Genomic DNA, 23,623 nt, shown 5'->3' with positions numbered 1-23,623 from the left:
ATTATTATTTAGATCATTTTATATTTGAAACTTTTAATGTTATACTTTACTTATAGTTTGTTGAAGTTTAGTTTCCTTAATAATTGCAAAGACCAAGTAACTGAATGTGAGATTTTTTAGGAACAATGATGGGGGGTTATTTTACTTAAATAATTTCAATACCAATTATACTCTTAAGGCTCTTTAGAAAATGCAATCAGCTTAGATTGTTGATGTGTCAATATTACTTCTTTCTTGATCAACCCCCACATATATATCTCTCCATCTTCAACAACCCGGTACCACTCCCTAAATCCCTCCACATCTTCTGCAACTAACCATGAATATTAAACACCTCTTCCTTCTTTTCATCTTACCCGTCTGCATTTACGCAGAATGCACCTGCGAAGAATCCGGCAACTTAGACGACAAGCACAAGAACCAAGCTCTCAAATTCAAATTTATCGCTATTGCTTCAATTCTTGTCGCGGGTGCGGTTGGTGTTTCTGTACCTCAGTTTGGTAAAACAGTTAAAGCATTACGCCCGGAGAGCAGTGTGTTCTTGTTGGTTAAATTCTTTGCAGCGGGTGTCATTTTAGCCACGGGTTTTGTTCATGTGTTTCCTGATGCTAATGAGAGCTTGGACAATCCGTGTCTTGGTGACAAGGCTTGGGGTGATTTTCCGTTAGCGAGCTTCGTGGCTATGTTGGCTGCGGTGGCGGTGATGATGGTTGAAACGGCGGTTACGAGTGTCTTTAATAGATTGCATTGTGAGAATAAGACGGTTGAGGTTATCGCCGGAGATGAGGGTCAGATGCATGTTCATACACATACTTCCCATGGCCATGCACATGGGTCGTCCGAAGTTCTCCTCCGTCACCGGATAATTTCGCAGGTAGTGTTCTGTTTTTCTTTAACGAACGAATTTCTTTTAATCCATATATTGTCTTTGATACTTATACCCAAGATCTTCTCCTCTCTTGTGGTAGTGTTTTGTTAATATCTTAGTGTTTGACTTGTAGGAAAATATTAAGTAATATTTGTATTTTTATGAAGATTTATATTACCTAACTAGTGTTTGTTTCTTATAAAAATGGATTTTTCAACAAAATGTAAACTTGAATTATATACCAACAAAATCTCATAAATAATTAGCATATGCATAATAGTATTAATGTTAATAAAGTGACATATATGGCATAATATGTTTGTATACATGATGAGAAATAATTGAATGATTAAATAAAGATAGATTTATTTACTAGACGAGAAATAGAAAAATGCCAATATTTATTCTTTACGTTCTAAAAAGTAAGTAATTTCTAATTAAATATACTAGTATTTAAATGATTATTATTGGTACATTTTACCTCTTTGGGTTTCTAGTCATCATTAGTTAAATATGAACTAAAACTTTAGAAACGTGATGCAGGTCTTGGAAATTGGGATCATAATACACTCAATAATAATCGGAATATCATTAGGAGCTTCATTCAATCCCAAAACAATCAAACCACTTATTGTTGCTTTGAGTTTTCACCAAATGTTCGAAGGCATGGGCCTTGGAAGTTGCATCACTGAGGTACCTGCTCATAACTCTTCTTTAATATGCCATAAATTTTCCTGCAAATATTCATTTCTGATATAACTTTGCAGGCCAAATTCAAGGTTGGGACGGTGGTTACAATGCTTATATTCTTTTCCTTTACAACCCCAATAGGTATTATAATTGGGATTGCGATCTCAGATACATACGATGAGAACAGCCACACCGCTCTTATAGTGCAAGGGATGCTTAATGCGGCATCTCCGGAATACTTATATATATGGCACTTGTGGACCTCCTTGCTATGGAGTTCATGAAATCAAAAGTTCAAACAAGCTCTAGGCTTCGAGCTCTAGCATTTATCTCGATTCTTTTAGGGTTAGGCTGCATCTCTTTTGGCCATATGGGCTTGAGTCTCGTACACAGCATTTATATTAAGTTAATTTAGTTAGATGGTGTTTGTAATATTGTATGGTCGGTTTAGTGTTATAAAGCGAGTAATATCGGGTTATTGTCATGTAGTTTCACGCCAATCACAAGTTTAAAGTAGTTTTATACTTGTCACGGTCTAAGTTTTTCAAAATAACAAAATTAAAAGTTAAACCAAAATGTTCACTAAAGAACATACTAAATGACGGAAAGGTAACAAAGGTAGCATAACACGTTACTACAAATTAATAAACTTTACCGTAATCTATTTTTTAAATCGTTTGGGCCTATGCAAACTTCTCCTCAGACCCCAGCCTCTACTACCACGATTCACGTTGTTGAACCTGGATCTTGACATCTAGCTAATGGGCTTTTATCTGTAAGTTATTTTTGTTCCATACTTGTTATTACTTTTAAATTTTTCTTCTTATTATGATAATTTTATTTGTCTCGGTTCAAAGTCGCCCAAGGTGTATAGATCCTAATATGGTAATTGACTAATTTCTACTCGTTTAAGGGAAATGGTAACTTGACATGTTACTGAAAATTATATGTTTGGTCCGTTTACTAAAAATCAACCATCCTAATTCCATTACTAAAATTATAATTTTGACCTATATATAAAAATCATATTAAATGCTATTGTTGGACCGTTTACCATGAAGAATACAAAGTTTGTATAAGGATTTCATGGCCCAATTAAAATCTTCCCTATACCAACCTTTGTTGGATTTATGGCCCAAGTCACTGTATATTTATTAGCCCATATATTGTATTTATTGTATTTAACAGTATCCCTATTATCATTACTAGCTCATTATCAGTTGCTATTATTCATTACCATTATCATAAGCCTATTAGATTTTTGAAGAGCTTTGGTCATGATCACTCATTGACTACGTCTATTTCTTTAACATCAATTGATTCTTTTTGTCAACTTTATTTGAGTTTGATTTTGATATGCAATTTCAAGCATTGCATTATATTGACCTTTTTAATAATATAGGTTTTAACACGTATCACAGCAATTGACAAACTAATTATTCTGATTGAAATAACATAAACCGATTGAATGCTCAACAATACCAAACATCAGTGTTCATAGATCATAAATCAATAACTACAATCATTTAGTTCTAATACATGAGAAAATAATGAAAAGTTACAATACTCTACATCCCTAGAATGACTCGAGACGAATCAGTCGCTTGTGATCTTCGATTATTGATTCAGGATGATGGCCTACGAACCCCGATGTGATTGGAGGTGATCCTAGGATCCTGGAATCGCCCTTGTTTGCCTCATAGATGGCTAGAAGTGAAGATATATGATTAAGGTTTGTAAAATAGAACATATAGGTTAAACCCGTTTATTTTCAAGATTTCTGTGTCCGTCGCGTATAGCGATGGACATATACCCATTTTGTAACATCCGTATTTTTAAGAATATTAAATAAAAGAAGTTCTTATTATTTGTTATGTGTCGTTATATAATTCTGTTAAATAATAATGGGACCAAGTGGTAGGCTTAGGATTCGTATATGGACCTGAGAATGGTTACGGTCCTAGGGTCCATGGGCTTGGAGTATTTAAACTCCTAAACCTCTCTAAAACCCTAAAACATTCTCATTCTTCATCACCTATCTCCAGACACAAACTCTTTACACACACAAACTCTCTTCTTCCCTCATTTCATTCAAGATTCAAGTTAAATAAGATTGATTCTTATTAAAGCAACATCAAGCAAGAAACCTGTCTAGAGTCATGTAAGGACCAGGATTCAAACCTAACCCGTAGATTAAAGATTAAGTTTTTAATGTTGGTTTGTGTTAAGAATTCAAAGACTAAGGCAAATCGGGTCTTGTTAAGCAACAAAAATGTGAAGTTTGTAGTAAGAAAGTTACTTGGGTTTAGGCGGTAAGGACATGTGATGTTTGAGCCGTATCGAGCGAGGAAATAGAGTTGTTAAAACCCAAAACTTGTTCTAACGTTAAAGCGGGTGTAACGAGACGTGAAAAGTGGTGAAATGGAAGGACCCGAGATGAGCTGAGCCAAATCCGAACGAGCCGAGTCAATAGACTCAACTCGAATCAGTTCGAGCTGAGTCAAGGCTCGACTCGATTCTATTCAAGCCGAGCCGAGTGGAATGCAAATTTTCGGCCGGGACCCCTCGTTTTGTCAAGGGTTTCATTAACCTAGAAGTTCGGGATAGTTAGAACTAGATGATTGATGCTTGTAATTGTTAAACAGTTAGTCGTGCTCAACTGAAAAGAGGGATGACCATAAACTCTAAAAGGAACCAGCTCTAGGGGAGTTCTAGCCCCATTTATCTTTTAAAATATTTTCAGGGCTGTGTGCATACTTGTAAGACTAGTAAGATATAAATGTATACATATACATATAATATGAAAGAAAGATTGTAAGACTAGAAATATAAACATATTATATACCTATAATATGAAGAATATGAACACTTATTCCAAGAATGAAAGATTGTTTGTAAGAACTCGTACGTGTCTAATTTGCTTAATTAAATGTAATTGTAAGAGTCAACAAAGAACGTATTCGTAAGAGTTACGATGACAGGCCCTTATAATACCTGGGCAAGAATAGAGTGGCCGACTCTACGATATCGGTGCAAGAGGTCGGGTGGCAGACCCTTATAATATCTGTTCAAGAGGTCGGGCGGTAGACGCTTATAATATCTGTGCAAGAATAGAGTGGCCGACTCTACGATATCAGTGCAAGAGGTTGGGTGGCAGACCCTTATAATATCTGTGCAAGAGGTAGGGTGACACACCCTTATAATATCTACGCAAGAGGTTGGATGGCATACCCTTATAGTATCTGTGCAAGAACGTAAGAATACTTGTGTCTTATGTAAGAAAGTGTAAGAATAATGCAAGAATAGTACAAAGTAATCTTTGTATGAAAATGAAAGAACGTGTAAGAATAAATATGTGTATACGAAAGAATAAAATAATGTATATGTAAGACGAAAGAGAAAAAGTACAGGATAAAAGTAAGAATGGTATCTACGGGTATAAATATGTAAGGTAAATCTGTAAGACTTACCTGTGACTTGTTAAACTATAACTCACTCAGCGTAGCTGACTTTTATTATGCACGCAGGTCAGTAGGATGAGACTGGTAGCTTGATGAGGGACACGTGGCATTCAAGGGAAGACTGGCATCTGAAGAAAGAAGAATCATGTGTCGTTTTTATGTTTATTGTTGAGACTATTGTTATGTTGTTTTAAGACAAGTACCTTATGATTGTAAGAAATTGTTGACTTTTATATTTCCACAAAAGTTTTAATTAACTCTGATATTTAGAACTGTGTTTATGAGTAAATCGAATATTGAATGTAGGGGTTCCGGGACCGGGGCCTTACACATTATTTCGCAATAAACGACCAAATAAAACCTCATTTTCGGATTCCTCTTATCGAGAAACACAAAATTCATATATTATGGGTCCCGTAACTTATTTTCTAGCCCAGGATATGCTTGTTTTACTTTTTGACACTTTGATGTCCACCCATCTTGTTTTTTTAGCTTCCGCATATGGTTTCTCATCCAAACTCTTCTCAATCCTTCTAACACTTCCCTATACTCCAAACATGCTTCGGTCTTCCCGAGATATCATTCCATGCTTGTACAAGTCTCCAATTTAGCATATTTAACGACCAATGACCTGAAATACCAAAGAATGTATGAAGTACCAAATGTCTAACAATAAACACAATAAAACTACACAATTAACACACTAATACATGAACATAATACCCGACCATCACCCCCAAACTAAAAAATAACAAAAATGGTCTAAACGGTAGGATCCTCCAGATTAGAAATGACACCCCACATATTTATCTAACGTCCTTTCGTATTTGTACCAACCACATATTGACACATATAAACCAAAATGGTCGGGCCTGACTGATTTCAATGAAACCGATAGTTTATTTTGGCTCTTACCATTTATTAAACATTCGGACTAACAGTTTATTTAACAGTCGGACCGACAGTTTAAAAACCTTTAAATGGTCGGTTCGATGGTTTAACAAAAGGTCAGTCAACAGATCTATTCCGTCGGGTCTTCATACACATTTCTTCAGGGCCTTCATATTTACTCCGTCGACTAACGTATTTATTCTGATGGCCTTCATTTCTCCAGTATCGAACAACATATCTATTCCAACGACCTTAGTATCTATTTTTTTCAGTCCTTCATATCCGTCTTTCTCTTCATTGCCTTACAATCAAAACTTATATGCGACCAATGTGACATTCATCATTTTTTAATTTGTATTTGTATTCGTTAAACCGACCCGTTTTGTCGTTTCGATGGATTCTTGTATATCGTTCGCCAATAATATAATATTCACCATGATTTAAGGTTATCATTCATTCGTTTTTTTTCATTTTGTTCAATTAACGAAACTCCCAAGGTTTAAAGTTTTTATTAAATTTAAACAATTTGAAAACTATTCAAGTATTATAATTATCAGACCATTATGAACACATCTCAAAGTTAAGGGACCAAATTAGTAATTTTATTTTAAATTATGTTTTAATATAACTTTAAAGTTCAGGGACTAAAGTGTAAATTAAATTTAAAATAATATATTATATTAATAACCCAAACCACCCTCCCCTTCCCGTCCTCGTCTTTCCAGCGAAGTTGCCGTCAGCGACCCAAAGCAATTCCGGCCACCATTAAAACCTGTGTTAAAACTTAATTAACAACATGTAAATCATTTAGACCATTACGACAACTCTTAATCGTCAATAATAACACGTATTAACAACCTATAATATGCGTATTAATCCCGCAACCCACCGAAATATTATTAAAAGTTCAACGACGATCATTCAAGACCCTACGCTCCAATTGAGCCTATATAAAGCATCTAATTCACTGTCTAAACTTGCCTACAACATCAATTAAAAACATATATACTCTCTAAAACCCGTAATCGTTCATCTAAGTTCGTACTCCGGCCAAACTCCGTTCACCCTCAATCCGTAACATTTCAAGGTAATCAATATATGCATTATGATCGTTTTTAGTCGTATATTAAAACCCCTAACCTAAATTAACTGTACATGAAACCAGTTTAACAAATTGCAAAGCTAGGGTTTTAAATGATAATGATAAAATTGTGATATAGTTTAAGTAATTCTGTTTCTTTATTATGTCAACTAAACAAGTTGGTCCAGTTGGTTAACTTTCTTGTGTATAGACAGATGGACCCGGGTTCGAACTCGGGTCAGACCGTTTTAGTTTTATTATTTTTTAAATCATTTTCTTTTATTGCATAAACCAGATAAAGTTGTTAAAATTATTATAAATTAAATAAAATTACTTTAAGTTAAATTAAATTATTTATAAATTAAATTTTATCATTTTTAATCTAAAAACTAACCTTTTGTTTTCGTTCCACGAAACCCGTTAATATTATTTTATTTTGTTAATACGTTAATACGCTAAAATGATCGTATTCAGGATAAATCTTCTGCCGTTAATTTCGATGTGTCATAAATGATAAAATTCACATATTAGTGTTAAATAATTAATTAAATAATATTAAAATAATAATAAAACGTTAAATTACCGTTAAGGCTTAAAAATAATATTATAATATAAACTGCCACAGAATAATAAAATATATATTAAAATAATGCATAATTCTTAAGACTAAATTATTTAACTTGTTTAATTTCGTTAGTTAGTTTTTAATTTTGTATTTTTAATTATAGTTCGTGAGGTTTGATCGATTTGATTTCTTTAACGCGCCTTCGGCTTTTGTTTCTATTTCATCTTCAATTTCAAAGGTGAGTTTCTCACACCCGCTTTTTAACGCTTTTACATACCTTGGGGATAGCATATACATCCTATCAAACACAATTGCTTAATTATTCATTTACAAACTACAATTCATATCATGGACTTATGTGTTACTTGATTATTTGCTCAATCCTACTTGCACGTGGTAGCCTCAATAAGTATGATCATACGACCCCCTTTGCACCCAGGACCATTTTGATATGAGTGGAAAAGGGCCTCATTATTCGAGTACGTTGGTTGTTACCAATTGAAAAGGACCTTTCTTGCTTGATTATTACGCATGTTACATGGAATTGTATGGTTTTATTATTATATATAAACAAAACTTTTGTGAACTCACCAACTATTTGTTTAGTTGACCTATATTATATTATATATATATAGGATTAGGTTCATTTCAGAAGTGTTTCTTATTGCGAGAAGTGCGAGAAGAAATTCTAATCAATCATATAATTTCTTTTTTATTTTTTAATTATTTATATTCAAGGGTATATTAGTGAAATATAAAATATTTTATTTTGTAACTCATGCTCATTAATGGTTTAATAATCAATGATAAATTACTAGCAAATGGTAAATTACAAACTATTATTATTATTTTTTATTTCATATAAAGTTTGAACCATTGGAATCTACTTGATTTAAAATCATTTTATTTTAAAAATGGCTAATTATTGCTATTATTATTATTATTATTATTATTATTATTATTATTATTATCTAATGCAATGTAGATGTAGCTACGTAATATGGTGTAAGCACACTTTAAAATGTTGTGTAGTTATAATTAGTGTAGTGTAGACATATCTAATATAGTATAGACACACTTTTAATGTTGTGTAATCATAATTAATGTAGTGTAGCATATCTAATATAGTGTAGCAAAACTAATTTTGTGTTGGTAAAACTAACATAGTGTTGACAAAACTAATGTTGAGTAGACATATCTAATTTAGTGTAGACAAAACTAATGTTGTGTAGGTACACTTTCAAATGGTTGTGTAGTCGTAACTAGCATAGTGTACACATATCTAATGTAGTAGGTAAAAAAAACGTAGTGTATGAACACTTTTGAATGTTGTATAGTTATAACTAATGTAGTATCTAATATAGTGTAGGCAAACTAATGTTGTGTAGGAATCAGTTTGTTTATATAATAAACTGTTGGTAAAAAAAATAAAAATATGCTTACTTCAATACATTGTATGTACTATATAAACAAATCCGTAATATACAATGTAATGTTGCAAAATTTATGTGTTTTATGAACACATTCTAAAAACAAATAAACAACTTACACAACCTTAAAAAAAGATAATAATTTTAAGGAAAAAAATAAAATAATATTAGTCTTCTAATGAGCATTAAATGGGCACAAAAAAGTAATCACTTGCATTAAAATATGGTTTAATGAGGCATATACTACAAAAGACATATCTAACCTTTTTATTAAATTATATGTCATAAACATGCGTTTTTTATTACGAATTTGCCATTTATAATATGGACCACTGATTAAACACAATCAATGGTTCATATTCATTTCTCGCACTTCTCGCTATAATATCATTTCTCGCATGATCCTTCCCCTATATATATATATATATATATATATATATATATATATATATATATATATATATATATATATATATATATGCTACAGGGGCAGTCATTAGAGGATGATAATATTGGAGAAGACACTAATACTTAGGTTATATTTATAAATTGACAAGTTGTTCAATTTTTCATGTAATAAAATGTATTTCTTTGTTTACGAACTTGTGTACTTGATGTTTAAATTAATTAATGATAATATTGTCACTTAATAGTGTTACATGTGTTTGAGCAGTCTGTACGTAACACTTAGGCATTTCAGCTAGAAGCCCGGGTGTTACAGATTGGTATCAGAGCCGTGACTGTAAGATAGGACATTAGACGTAGTGTTCTAGTTAGTTATAGCTTATTTTATTTATTTGTTTAGTGTTGCATGATTAGAAATTACGTGGGCCCTATTTGATTGTTCAATGCACATGCTTTATATTTTATTATCATTGATTTGTTTTTGCCTCATGTACACAAGCACACACACAAGTCCAAGGCTTATGCCTAAAATAAAGATTTTCAAACATTTTCAACAATCGATTTTATAATTTGCGATATTTCTTCTTCTTAAAGTTGGTTCAACATGGCGAGTATGTAGTAACTGGAAGGGGGACGTGTTTGTTTTTTGAAATCTTGACACCAAGGTTATTGAAACCTAAGTATAAGCAATGCGCATATATCCCAATCAGACGTGGGACCTGGTTGTTTACCTAAAGAGTTTGGAAAGGGCATGAAACCTATTAGGCCAAAGCGTACCACACCAAATGCCATACGTGTAACAACTCAGTTTTCCACATACTGATTCAAACCTGTTACTCGACCCGTTTTATATTCAGGAAATTTTTAACACTAACAAGTATCACGTTTATCGAGGAATTTCTATGCAATTTATATTTATTTATTATATTTATTTAATATATATATAACTTTAGAAAATATTCATTTTTAACCCAAACATATACTTAAATCCTTATTGCTTCCATCTCAATTCTCTAGGGACTAAAAGGCAAATTTTTACATAATCTTTTATAACCCGTTAACCTTGAACCCGTAACCCAGGACCCGTATACCCAAATCCGTGACCCGTTTAGAGTTCTTGAGCCACAATTGTCGTTCTAAACTAGGAATGGAATCATGGTTGAGATTTCTATTGCCATTATCGGCCTAATCGACGTGATTAATTAGGAAAACGGGATCAAGTATGATACAGATTGATTTATTAACCAAACCGCCTTAACCTAAAATTGATTATATAACTTAGGCTTAATTATAATTCAATTTATCTCGTCTGCACACCTCTCATACCAGCGCGAACCAAACCCCTAAGGTTAATTGAGTTGTCGAAGGCCGATAATACCCTGTTCATCACTCGTTCGCCGGCTCTGTTAGCTTACCATTAATCTGTGTTTAAGCAATGATACAAGTAATGATTTATAATTCTGAGTTTGTCTTGATGCACTGCTTAATAGCCCTAAATCAATTTACACAAACGTTAAACGGATTAATCAATTTCATGGTCTAGGGTTTATGATCAATTTGGGTTTTATTAAGTTCAGTATATAATAAATTGTTTCCAATTCTTAACCAACTGACACCCTAGCACAGATGGCTAGGATGTGTGTGTTAAACCTCTTAGCCGGCTAAACCACCCGGGTTCGAGTCCCTGCTATGCTGTTTTTGATATTTTTTTTTATTTTCATTGTTTTAACTTATTTTAAATGGTTTATAATATATTATAATTAATATTAAATACTAAGTAAACACTATTTTATTTAACCGACATCATAAAGTTAAAACGTTTTGTGTCAGTTAATTGGTTTCGTTACAAATTTTCGTGTGTATATATATATATATATATATATATATGATAACATATTAATAATAAACCGTTATTATTTTATTACAACCCGACACCAATATTGAAGTTCTCAAACGTTTTTATCAAGTTGCTCATAAATTATTATAAATATTATATATATATATATATATATATGTAAATAAATATGTATATACATATATGTGTATTATTTATTTTAAACAAAACTATAATAAACATATTAAACATATTCAAAGTGTTAACTATATTTTACCATCAAATTTCATTAAGATTTTCCAAAATATAAATTTTATGATAATTATGTAATGAAGCGTTTATCATTAAAGAACATCGCGACTCATATTTATTTAAACTAATTATTTTTAAGTTTGATTATATGATAAACAATGATTTATATAATTAAATGATAACAATAGCCCGTAGAGATCAATCGTTCAATCCATAACATACTGATAATAATTATAACTCAATCCGCGTCAAACTTCTAAATTCATTATACGTGTTACATCATTTAAAATTCGTTTATAATATTATATTATTTAATTATGATTCTTATCGATAATTCTCGAAGAGTGTGATTTTCACTTTCTTGACATATTCATTCCCGTTTGGCTTATTTGATCAGGTGAGTTTGATCATTCCCCTTTTTATACATTGTTTTTAAACGTTTTGGGGACATATGCGTACTTATTCATATTTTCTATCATATATATATCTCAAACTATCGCAAACATGATCATTATGTGTTGTATCAATTAAATCCTATTTGCTAATTGCTACTTGTTTAAGTGTGTTTGTATTCCATCAAGTCTTGGATTCTCATTAGTATGATCATACGAGCTTCTTAGTAACCGGAGCCCGATTTTCTTGGAGAAGGTAAACCGACAATTTTAGTCATTGTAATCAATGCTCGATTCCCTTGACAACGATTCATTGACACACTAGCACGATTTGGTTATATACATGTTTTGTTATGATTTGATTGATGTACTATCATATGGTTGGTTTGCGCATTTATTAATTATCTATCATATATATATATATATATATACATACATACATATATATATTATTTGTTGTGTCAAAATTGGTGATCATGTCACTCAACATGTGTTGTTGACAAACTCCATTTTCTACGTATATGCAGGTTGCTTAAATTGAAGTGTGGATATTTAGTCAAGACCATAGGTTATAATGAAGACGATCGTTAAATCATGTTTATAATCATTTATTTGAATTGTTTTGTAATGTTTGTAAACGTGTGTGTATATTTGAATTAAAATAATTAATTAGATATTATCACTTTTATATTATGATAGTATCTTCGAGCTGTGAGCAATCGGATCACGCCCCGACATTTCCGCCTTAGGTTGGGGTGTGACAATACGAATCACATCTTTAAGCTTTAAACGTGACCATGTCCTCTTTGTGAAAGGAATATGGTCACACTCCTAAGGATGCCATGCAAGTCATGGTGGTTCATGCGATGTGTGACTCCGAACCTCAATGTTTTACAATGTGTTTTAACTGAAAGTCTGTTAAGGCTTGGTGATACACAAATACCCAACTTTCGGTTCGATTTGATTACGCATTTTGATTTTTGTGTTGGAACATAAGAGTTCATGGTGGTTCATGAAAACTCTAAGTTCCACACAACCTTTATTATTATTGTTATGGTTTTCATATTTAACACACTTTAACAAGGATTTTTATACCGCATACTATTCCGAGTCTCATAATTTTCGTTATCCCTGTTCACCGAATGTCTTCCTATTAAGTTAAGCGTCGTTCTTCTAGAACCTCTAGCCGCAAGATGACTTCTCAGATTACCAAGTAACTAGCCACGGTCCTTCCCGACGTGATGATGCAAATTCATCAAAACCTCCCTGCTAGCATCAACCCCGTTCCGTCCGAGCCTAAAGTTCCCGTCTGTTCGTTCAAGACCTTCACCGATGCCAAATCCCCTGGGTTTGACGGGACTCAAGGTGCCACTTCCCTACTTCAGTGGTACGAGAAAATGGAAAGCATATTCTTCCACATCGAGTGTCCTGATGACAAGCGAACTTGTTTTTATTCAAGTGTCTTTGAAAAAGGGGAACTTACCTGGTGGGTTAAGGAAAAATCAACCCGAGGTACTGAAGTTGACATAGCCTTTTCGTGGAATGAATTGAAGGATATGATAACCAAGCAATTCTGCCCTCCAAATGAGCTCATGAATTTGGAGATCAAGTTTTGGAACCTTAAACAAGTGGGTGGTGAGCACTCAGCTTACACCTCTTATTTCAACGAACTTAGTGTGTGGGTGCCTCATCTCGTTACCCCGTTATTGCGTGCCATCGAAAAGTATATTTGGGGGCTACCAAGATAAATTCAAGACAACGTCATCTCGTTACCCCATTCAGCCATTTCTAGGTATCCTAGCTCCTGCACCACAAGATGGTCAAGCCATTCAAGTTGCTCAAGCCTTCTAGATGCCCGTGGGCGTGCTTTCATGATTAACGCCAATCAAGCTCAGAAAAGTGGTGACGTGGTGAACGGTACGTTCCTCGTAAACGACCACTTAGCATCTATTTTATTTGATATCGATGCTGATATGAGCTTTGTGTCTTTAGAATTTTAACCTTTGCTTGCTAAACCACGATCTAAGCTTAGAAACTCGTATTCTGTTGAGGTAGCTAACGGTAAATCTGTATTAATCGACTCTGTCATTTGAAATTGCAATTTAAACCTAAATGGCCACAAGTTCTCAATCGATCTCATTCCTATGCAATTGGGATGCTTTGACATCATAGTACGCATGGACTGGTTATCCTTTCTTCGTGCTGAAATCATTTGCTTCAAAAAGTGCATTCGTATTCCGCTTGCCGACAGTCCACTTCTTCGTGTCTCTGGTGAATGCCTTCTCCCTCGAGACTTAATCGTATAACCTGTTCTCAAGCTCAAACGTACTTAAACAAGAAGTATGTGGCATTCGTAGCCCATGTGGTCGGAATAAGGAACGAAAAATTGAAGACATTCCTGTTGTTCGCGAGTGTCCCGAAGTTTTTCCTGATGATGTTTTTGGTCTTCCACCTATTCATGAAGTTGATTTTCGAATCGATCTTGTGCCTGGTGCAACTCCGATTTCTAAGGCTCCTTATCGTCTTGCACCCTTGATGTGCTTGAAGTAGTTTAATAATTATTAACTAAATTAACTAAAAATAAACACTAAGTAATACTCTAGACACTCTAAAACTTGACTAAACTACTAACTGGCAAATGAACCGATCGACTCTAGTAAAGCTAAGTAAGTCTGGATATCGAACCCACGAGACTCTTTAAATTACGTTTATTATTAGACTCGACTACAAAACACGACTTATTAATTATATTTGTTTTGGGGGGGGGGGGGGTTATTTAAAATACTAATTTAATATTATCATTAAAAACTAATTTAGAAAGCAAGTAATTTAAATGAAAGAAAAAGTTTGTTTATTAAATAATATGATGATGAGAAAACTACATTGGCTAGAAACCCCTAAATTTTAGTAATGAATTAACCCGGGAAAATATTTAGTTATGGACTGGGATCGTAAAATAGACACTTAAAAGAAAACCCGAACAGGACCCCTGACCCTTCTCAAGAGACACCTATGGATTTCTAACAAGTTTTAACACACACCAGTATTAAAAATCAAGTTCCCTTATGGTCACCTAATTATTTATAATTTAGTTCCTTTATACGAAATCTTACCTTACAGCGCGGAAATCAAAGGCAATTTACTATACTTAATTGATTTGATAAACAATAATAAATAATCAACCCTAGACGGACTCCTTACGAAGAACTAAATCTAGCTAGATTAAATAGTAAAGACTTATCAATAACCTAGCACTTTATATATTTTAGGTTAGCAGCACACTTAGGTTTATTTGACAATATTATTCCTATGACCTTATCATGACATCAATCATAAAAGAATCAAAAACATGAAGTAATTGACCTAATAGCAATCCTATCATATGACAAACAATAATCAAGGAAAACTATGGAATAAGACTCATTAAACAATCCTAAGTATCCATATGCATCAATCAATTATAAACAAATCTTTTACTAAATCATAAAAACCATAATGTAAATAAATCCCAAAGTCAAATCAAAACATCAAAGTAGGTTCATCATAAGCCTAGATAGTTCATGCAATTTAGCCTAACATCTTAGGCTTGAATAAAACAAGCAAATAAGAATTAATGACGGTAAATAAACAAAAACGAAAGAAATAAAGGATAAAACCCGCGTTCTTCGTCTTCAACTAATACGCGCAACACCGGCTGATTCTTCGACTCCAATGCTGCCAAAAGCTGATCTCGTACGCCTCGGAACTCACCAAATTTGTCTGGAACTTCAGGGTATGCTTAAGGGTGAATTTATGGGTCTTTAAATAGGAAACAGGCTGCCAAAAGTACGTAAGCGGTGTAAAAATCTGGAAGCTTCTGACATTAGGGCCGCGTGGCGGGCTTGGCTTCCCCCGTCGCATAGTGCTCCGGTTTCTTGAGGGGGGGGGGGGGGGGGGGGCGGCCGGCCTAGCCGGTCCGGTTCTCTTTCTGGTCCGGTCCGGTTCGTTTCCTGATCCTTCGGTTCTCCGGTTCGGCTTGTTTTTGCTCTTTTTTCATCCTCTTTTCACCATAATTCAAACCTGAAACCTAAAATATAAAAACATATTAATAGTATACAAATCTTATGATAAACTGAACAAAATTAATAAAATAATAAATAAAATATACAAGGGATTAATGTATATTAAACGTTATATCAACCCTCTTAGATGTAAGAGATGTCTAATCAGCTCCAAAAACTTTTGGACAAAGGGTTCATTCGCCCTAGTACATCTCAATGGGGCGCACCCATTCATTTCGTTAAGAAGAAAGATGGTTCCTCTCGTATGTGCATCGACTATCGCGAGCTCAACAAGCTCACAATCAAGAATTGTTATCCTTTGCCTCGTATCGACGATCTTTTCGATCAACTTCAATGAGCTTCATGCTTCTCAAAGATTGATATTTGTTTGGGTTATCATCAACTATGCGTGCCTGACGATGATATACCCAAAACTGTTTTTCGGACTCTATACGGTCATTACGAATTTAGTGTTATGCCTTTCGGGCTAAGCAATGCACCCGCGGTGTTTATGGACCTCATGAACCGCGTATGCAAACCTTACTTAGATAAGTTGGTAATTTTTTTTATCGACAACACCCTTATTTATTCTAAGTCCAAAGCCGAGCACGAGAAACATCTTCATTCCATCCTTGATCTTTTGAGGAAGGAATAGTTTTATGGTAAGTTCTCGAAGTATGAGTTCTGGTTGAATTAAATTCCATTCTTAAGGCATAAATAAACAAAAAGGGTATCCACATTAACCCATCCAAAATCGAAGCCGTTAAGAACTGGAAAAATCCAACCTCTCCTACTGAATTTCATTAATTTCTTGGTCTTGCAGGTTACTATCATCGCTTCATTCTTAATTTTTCCAAGATCGCTTTGCCCCTAACCGCTTTAACTCACAAGGATAAACCTTATGAATGGGGTGCAAATAAAGATGAATCTTTTCAAACTTTTAAGCGCATACTTTGCGATGCACCGATCCTTGCACTCCTCGATGGCAATGAAGATTTTGTTGTTTATTTTTGATGCTTCTGATCAAGGCTTCGGTTGTGTCCTTATGCAACAAGGTAAAGTTATGGCTTACGCTTCACGACAACTTAAGATTCATGAAAGGAATTATACGACGCACGATCTTGAACACGGTGCCGTCGTATTCGCGTTGAAAAAATGGAGCCATTACCTCTACGACACTAAATGTGTGGTATTTATTGACCACAAGAGTTTTCAACATATTTTCGACCAAAAAGATATAAACATGCGGCAACGAAGACGGGCCGAAATACTTAGTGACTATGACTGTGAAATTTGTTACCACCCTGGTAAACCGAACGTTGTAGCCGGCGCTCTTAGTCAAACGACCCATGTTATTTCGATCTCGCTTCTTAGTGTGACCATTCAAACTGACCTTCAACTTCATATCTTTGAAGCTTAACATGTCGTCACCGAGGGTAATATGTAGGATGAAATGTCCTGTGATGCTTAGAATTAACTCGAAACTAAGCGCTATGGTTTGTTGTATTTCCTCATCATTTGTGGGTCCCTAATCATGACGATCTTCACACATTCATCATGGAAGAATCTCATAAGTCTCGATATTCCATTCATCCTAGTACGGATAAGATGTATTTCGATCTACGGTCTACTTTCTGGTGGCCCTGTATGAAGAAAGGCATCATGTTATATATGGCAAAATTCCTTACTTGCACTAAAGTTAAGGCCAAGCATCAACGAACATCCGGTTTGCTCATACAACCACACATTCCTATTTGGAAATGGGAAGATGTAACTATGGATTTTGTGTTCAAGCTCCCGACTACTCGAAACCGCCACGCTAATTTTTGGGTTATAGTCAACCGATTGACTAAATCCGCTCATTTCATTTTGATCAACGAAAAGTTTTCAGTTGATCAGCTCACTCAGATTTATGTTCAGCGCATCGTTTGTCGTCATGGTGTACCTTTGCGTATCATTTTCGATCGTCATAGCCGTTTTACTTCGCGTTTCTGGACATCGCTTCAAACCGCGTTGGGTACTCAATTGGATCTTCGAACAGCCTATCATCTTTAAATCGATGGGAAATATAAATGAACGATTCAAACGCTTGAAAACATGGTTTGGACATGTGTCATGGATTTCGATGGAGACTGGGATTCTCATATTCACTTGATTGAGTTTTCATACAATAACAGTTTTCATACTAGTATCGGTATGGCTCCATTCAAAGCACTTTACCGTCGTAGATGTCATTCCACTGTATGTTGGAGTGAATCATTCAAAAGACTACTGATCGAATCGCTCAAATTCGACAAAGTCTCTTAGCCGCTCGTAGCCGTCAAAAGAGTTACGCTGATAATCGACGACGACCTCTCGAGTTTAACTTCAGCGATCGTGTTCTTCTCAAGGTATCTCCTTGGAAAGGTGTTGTTTGTTTTGACAAGAAAGGCAAACTATCTCCTCGATTTGTTGGACCTTTCAAGATTCTCGACTGTGTGGGTAGTGTGGGTTATAACATCAAGCTTCCGCAAGAATTTCGAATATTCATCCGATGTTTCATGTTTCTAATCTAAAGAAATGTCTAGCTGAGGGAAATCTCCACAAACCGCTCGATGAGGTGCGCATTGATGAAACAATGAACTTTGTTAAGAAACTGGTGGAAATCATGGATCGCAAAGACAAGGACACCATACGTAGCCTTATACCCTCAGTAAAGGTTCGTTAGGAATCCAAGCGTGATGGTGAATTCACTTGGGAGAGGGAAGACCAAACGCAAAAGTATCCACATCTTTTTTATACAGATTCATATACTTAAGTTAGGACGAAATTCTCAAAAGTAGGGAATGCTGTGACATTCGTCAATTTTTTTTTATTTGTATTTGTATTCGTTAAGTCGACCCGTTTTTTCGTTTCGATGTATTCTTGTTTATCGTTCTTTAATGATATAATATTCACGGTGATTTAAGGTTATCGTTCATTTGTTTTCTATACATTTTGTTCAATTAACGAAACTCCAAGGTTTAAAGTTTTTATTAAAATTAAACAATTTGAAAACTATTCAAGTATTATAATTTTTAGATCATTATGAACACATCTCAAAGTTAAGGGACCGAATTAATAATTTTATTTTAAATTCTGTTTTAATATAACTTCAAAGTTCAGGGGCTAAAGTGTAAATTAAATTTAAAATAATATATTATATTAATACCCACACCACCCTCCCCTTCCCGTCCTCGTCTTTCCGGTGAAGTCGCCGTCGGTGACCCAAAGCAATTCCGGCCACCATTAAAATAAATTTAAAACCTACGTTAAAACTCAATTAACTACACGTAAATCATTTAGACCACAACGGAAACCCTTAATCGTCAAGAATAGCACGTATTAACAACCTATAATATGCGTATTAATCCCGTAACCCACCGGAATATTATTAAAATTTCAATCACGATCATTCAAGACCCTACGCTCCAATTGAGCCTATATAAAGCATCTAATTCATTGTCTAAACTTGCCTACAACATCAATTTAAACAGAAATACTCTCTAAAACCCGTAATCGTTCGTCTAAGTTCGTACTCCGACCAAACTCCGTTCACCCTCAATCTGTAACATTTCTAGGAAATCAATATATGCCTTAAGATTGTTTTTAGTCGTATATAAAACACCTGACCTCTAATGTGTTGTAAAACACTCGTATTTTTCGCACGTTTTATTTACGTATTATATTATATTTTATATGTTTTAACTCCTTTTAGATAGGTTTTACATAATTTTATTCATATTGTAGGTTTTGGGTGAAAGGAAGAGAGAAACCGAGCTTTTGTAGTAGTTTACGAGCCTTTTACGCATACGTTTTCAAGTAAAAACTCAAGGCCCGGTCCGTTACATCATGGAAAAGCCCAAGCCTCATATTATAACATAACATAAAAAAGAAAAAAAACCCTAAGTGGGAAAAGAAGCTGCGATCGCAGACCAGACAGCAAGGAGGCAAGGAAAAAAAGTATTTTCGGCTTAGGGTTTGAAGGTTTTGTCGGCTAGGGAAGGGAGAAGACACAAGAACCAAGCCTCGGGATCATTCACCACTGTTTTTTACAGCCAAGAGTAGCCCCGGAACATCTCATATCCTTACATCATTTTCATTGTTCATACACTTTTAGTTTCTTGCTTAATTGTTGAATTGTTTTGCAATTACTTGAGAGATTGAATTGTTTATGATTAGAATTGATTGTTGGAAGATTTTTAAGATGATTGGTATGAGTTTTATGGTGTTTTTATTGAGTATATGCTGCTGTCCAAATATGATCATAGGCTAATCTTGTTTGTTCTACCTAGGAATGATGATTATTGTTAGTGTTTGATAGGTTTTATGGATTGTTTGATTAATAGATCTTAATTGTTATTGTAAAGTTTGATTTAGACATGAAATAGGTTGTGTTTAGTGGCTGGAAATTATATCAATTTATTGCATAAACCCCGTGTGTTGATTGATTAGTTTTGTATTGATTGATCGGTGCATTGTTTGATTCTAGACTTGGTGTTTAGGGTTTGTTTGCGGTAGGAACAACCGTAGGGTTTTGTTGCATGATTATTTGGTTAAAGTACAGCGGTTAGGCACCGTCTTTGAGACCGAGAGGTGATAAGAAGTTAGGGTTGTCTCATTGCCTTTGCATGCTAGAATAAGGATTGCGCGAGAGCGAGTTCGTTTCTTGTCAGGTTTAGGTGTTTTGAGCGATTAGTTGATCTATTTTGGTTTATGTTGAATTGTTCCTCTATCCTTGGTTGTTTAGTATTCATTTCCATTAGGGTCGAGTGTTGGTGAGACCGAGAGGTGATCCTTCATTAGAACACGTTAGCAATTGTTTCCCGGTTTGGTCGTTTTAGGCGATTTTGAGTAGTTTAGGCTTGTTGAGTGAGGCCGAGAGGTGATCCAGTGAGCCCGAGCGATCCTTAGTCGTGTCATCTTTTGGAACCGGTGTCTTGAAGTCATTCAATCCATTAGCTTGTTAGGCCTACAATTTGATTCAGACCTAGGTAGACGTTTTTCTCCATCCTAAGTTAACATAGTTAGTTTGTCGTTAAGTTTTCTATTTTAGGTAACTTTTGTCAGCCAGTCTAGTTAGTTCAGTTAAGTAATTAAAAATCAAAAATCAATTAAATATTATTCTAAGGTAGGTCTTGTCTAGGGTTAGTAATCGTTAGCGTCTTACGTGTCCACGTGTTCGATACTCGGACTTCCTAGGTCTATACTACTTGCGATCGGTACACTTGCCGGTTGTGTGTGGTTTTAGGATTTTCATTTTAATATTAAAGCTTAGTTGTGAGGGTCATTATTATAGGGTTATTAGACACACATCAACCTCAATTAACGAATTGCAAAGCTAGGGTTTTAAAGTATAATGATGAACTGGTGATATAGTTTAAGTAATTTTGTTTCTGTATTGTGTCAACTAAACAAGTTGGTCTAGTTGGTTAACTCTCTTGTGTGTAGACAGATGGACCCGGGTTCGAACCCGGGTCAGACCGTTTTAGTTTGTTATTTTTTTTAAATCATTTTCTTTTATTATATAAACCAAATAAATTTATTAAAATTGTATAAATTAAATAAAATTATTTTAAGTTAAATAAAATTATTTATAAATTAAATTTTATCATTTTTCATCTAAAAACTAACCTTTTGTTTTCGTTCCACGAAACCCGTTAATATTATTTTATTCCGTTAATACCTTAACACGCTAAAATAATTGTATTCGGGATAAATCTTATGCCATTAAAATCGATGCGTCATAAATGATAAAATTCACATATTAGTGTTAAAATATTAATTAAATAATATTAAAATAAAAATAAAATGTTAAATTACCGTTAAGGCTTCAAAATAATATCCTAATATAAATTGCCATATAATAATAAACCATATATTAAAATAATGCATAATTCCTAAAACTAAATTATTTAACTTGTTTAATTCCATTAGTTAGTTTTCAATTTTGTATTGTTAATTATAGTTCTTCAGGTTCGATCGCTTCGATTTCTTTAACGCGCTTTCGGCTTTTGTTTCTATTTCATCTTCAATTTCAAAGGTGAGTTTCTCACACCCCCTTTTTAACGCTTTTACTACTTTGGGAGTAGCATATATATCCTACCAAAACAATTGCTTAATTATTCATTTACAAACTACAATTTATATCATGGACTTGTGTGTTACTTGATTTGTTGGGTCTATACTTGATGGTTTGCACTTAGTTAGGCTTGTTTTTGTGTTTTGTATGTAAACCGAGATCATTATGGATCTCGGTGGGCTTTGGGCTCTTGTTGGGCTAGTATGTTGGCTACCTTATATATAGATCTCTTTGTTGTGAAGCCTATTGCTATGTACGATGATGATGATCTTGCTAAAATTGAAGACGATGAAAAGGCTCTCTCAACCTTAACTATGACACTATCACCTGAGATTGCTCTGGGTTTTAGAGAACTTCAATCTGCTAAGGAGTTGTGGGAGGCGTTAATTGAGGTGTATGAAGGAAACGAAGACATGAAGAGAAGTCGCCAAGACCTGCTGCGACAGAAATTCAATATGTTTAATCATGTTTTGGGAGAGTCGTTGGAAACTCAACTTCAAAGGTTCATAGCTCTTGTGACTGAGATGAGATCTGCAAGCATCTATCTGGCAACTTCTAAAATAAACAACAAGTTGGTGAACTCACTGCCCAAAAGTTGGGATATGAATGTTGCTGTTATCAAGAAGACAAAAGATCTCAATAGAATGTCTATTTCTGAGATGATGGCTACTATTAAGACATGTGACATGGATGACAAGCAACGTGCAATAAACCATGCAAACTCCTACAGTGCAGCCGGGTACAACGTTGCTTCCAAGAATGCCCTCATCTCACAAGACAGCTTCTCAATGTTTAAGGCCACTCAGCAACTTCCACCTCAAGGAAACTTCCAAATGTTTACGTCCACTCAGGGAAAATCTTCTTCCATCCCACCTCAACCAGCTCCAGTATTTTTCACTAAATCTGCTCAATCTCCGGCTGATAATGGTAAGACTCTGTCATCTGGCGTTGCTCCTGGTCAGAACTCCCGTCAGATTCCCTCTATCCCGAAAGAAACTCAAGAGAACATAGCTCTAATGACAGGGTTCATAAACTGCTACAATGCATTTCTAGTTGGTGATCTGGTTCAACCTGTAGTTGCTGCTGAGCTTGATCAAATCCATCCAGATGATGTTGAAGAAATGGATATCTCTTGGCAAATCGCCATGGCAGTGTTTCGGGCCAAGAAATTCACTAAGAGAACGGGAAGGAACAATTAGAATATGCCACACAATCAGAAGGTGGGTTTTAACAAGGACACTCTGAGATGCTACAACTGTCACAAGCCGGGTCACTTTGCTCGTGAATGTACCAACCCAGCAAAGGAAGGAAACACAGAGAGGGTGCTGGTTCCAGTGGGAAATGCTAGAGGAGAAGTTGGGGGTAGTTCGGGAAATGGTGAAAGAGGTTTGGTTGCTCAACAATTTTCCTGGGTTGATCAGATGGATGCTCTCAACATTGGTAATCAGACCGCCAATTATGCTCACGTTGAGGATGCTGAGGAAGAAAATGCTGCTGAGGAGCTAATCAAGGAACTTCAATTCGCATTCATGGCCTTCACTCCTCCCAGCTCATCTGAGGTAAGCTTTCAACCATGTTCTCAAGATTGTGTTGATAAAATTAATTTATATAAAC

The 23,623-nt window shown here is 34.7% G+C and overlaps 1 pseudogene across 1 annotated transcript; it reads left to right on the top strand.

The window, feature by feature from the left end:
- Positions 1–319: 319 nt before the first annotated feature.
- Positions 320–1,938, top strand: LOC143630071 (zinc transporter 1-like; annotated as a pseudogene). Its single transcript, XR_013153092.1, has 3 exons — positions 320–874; positions 1,412–1,561; positions 1,636–1,938. The product of XR_013153092.1 is annotated as a zinc transporter 1-like (transcript).
- The last annotated feature ends 21,685 nt before the right edge of the window (positions 1,939–23,623 follow it).

This window comes from Bidens hawaiensis, unplaced genomic scaffold, assembly GCF_021521415.1.
Source record: "Bidens hawaiensis isolate Kalapana, Puna unplaced genomic scaffold, B.hawaiensis_p1.1 tig00005523_1, whole genome shotgun sequence".
Classification (NCBI taxonomy): domain Eukaryota; kingdom Viridiplantae; phylum Streptophyta; class Magnoliopsida; order Asterales; family Asteraceae; genus Bidens; species Bidens hawaiensis.
The sequence above is the reverse complement of the archived record's forward strand: the minus strand, read 5'-3'. Positions and strand labels throughout refer to the sequence as shown.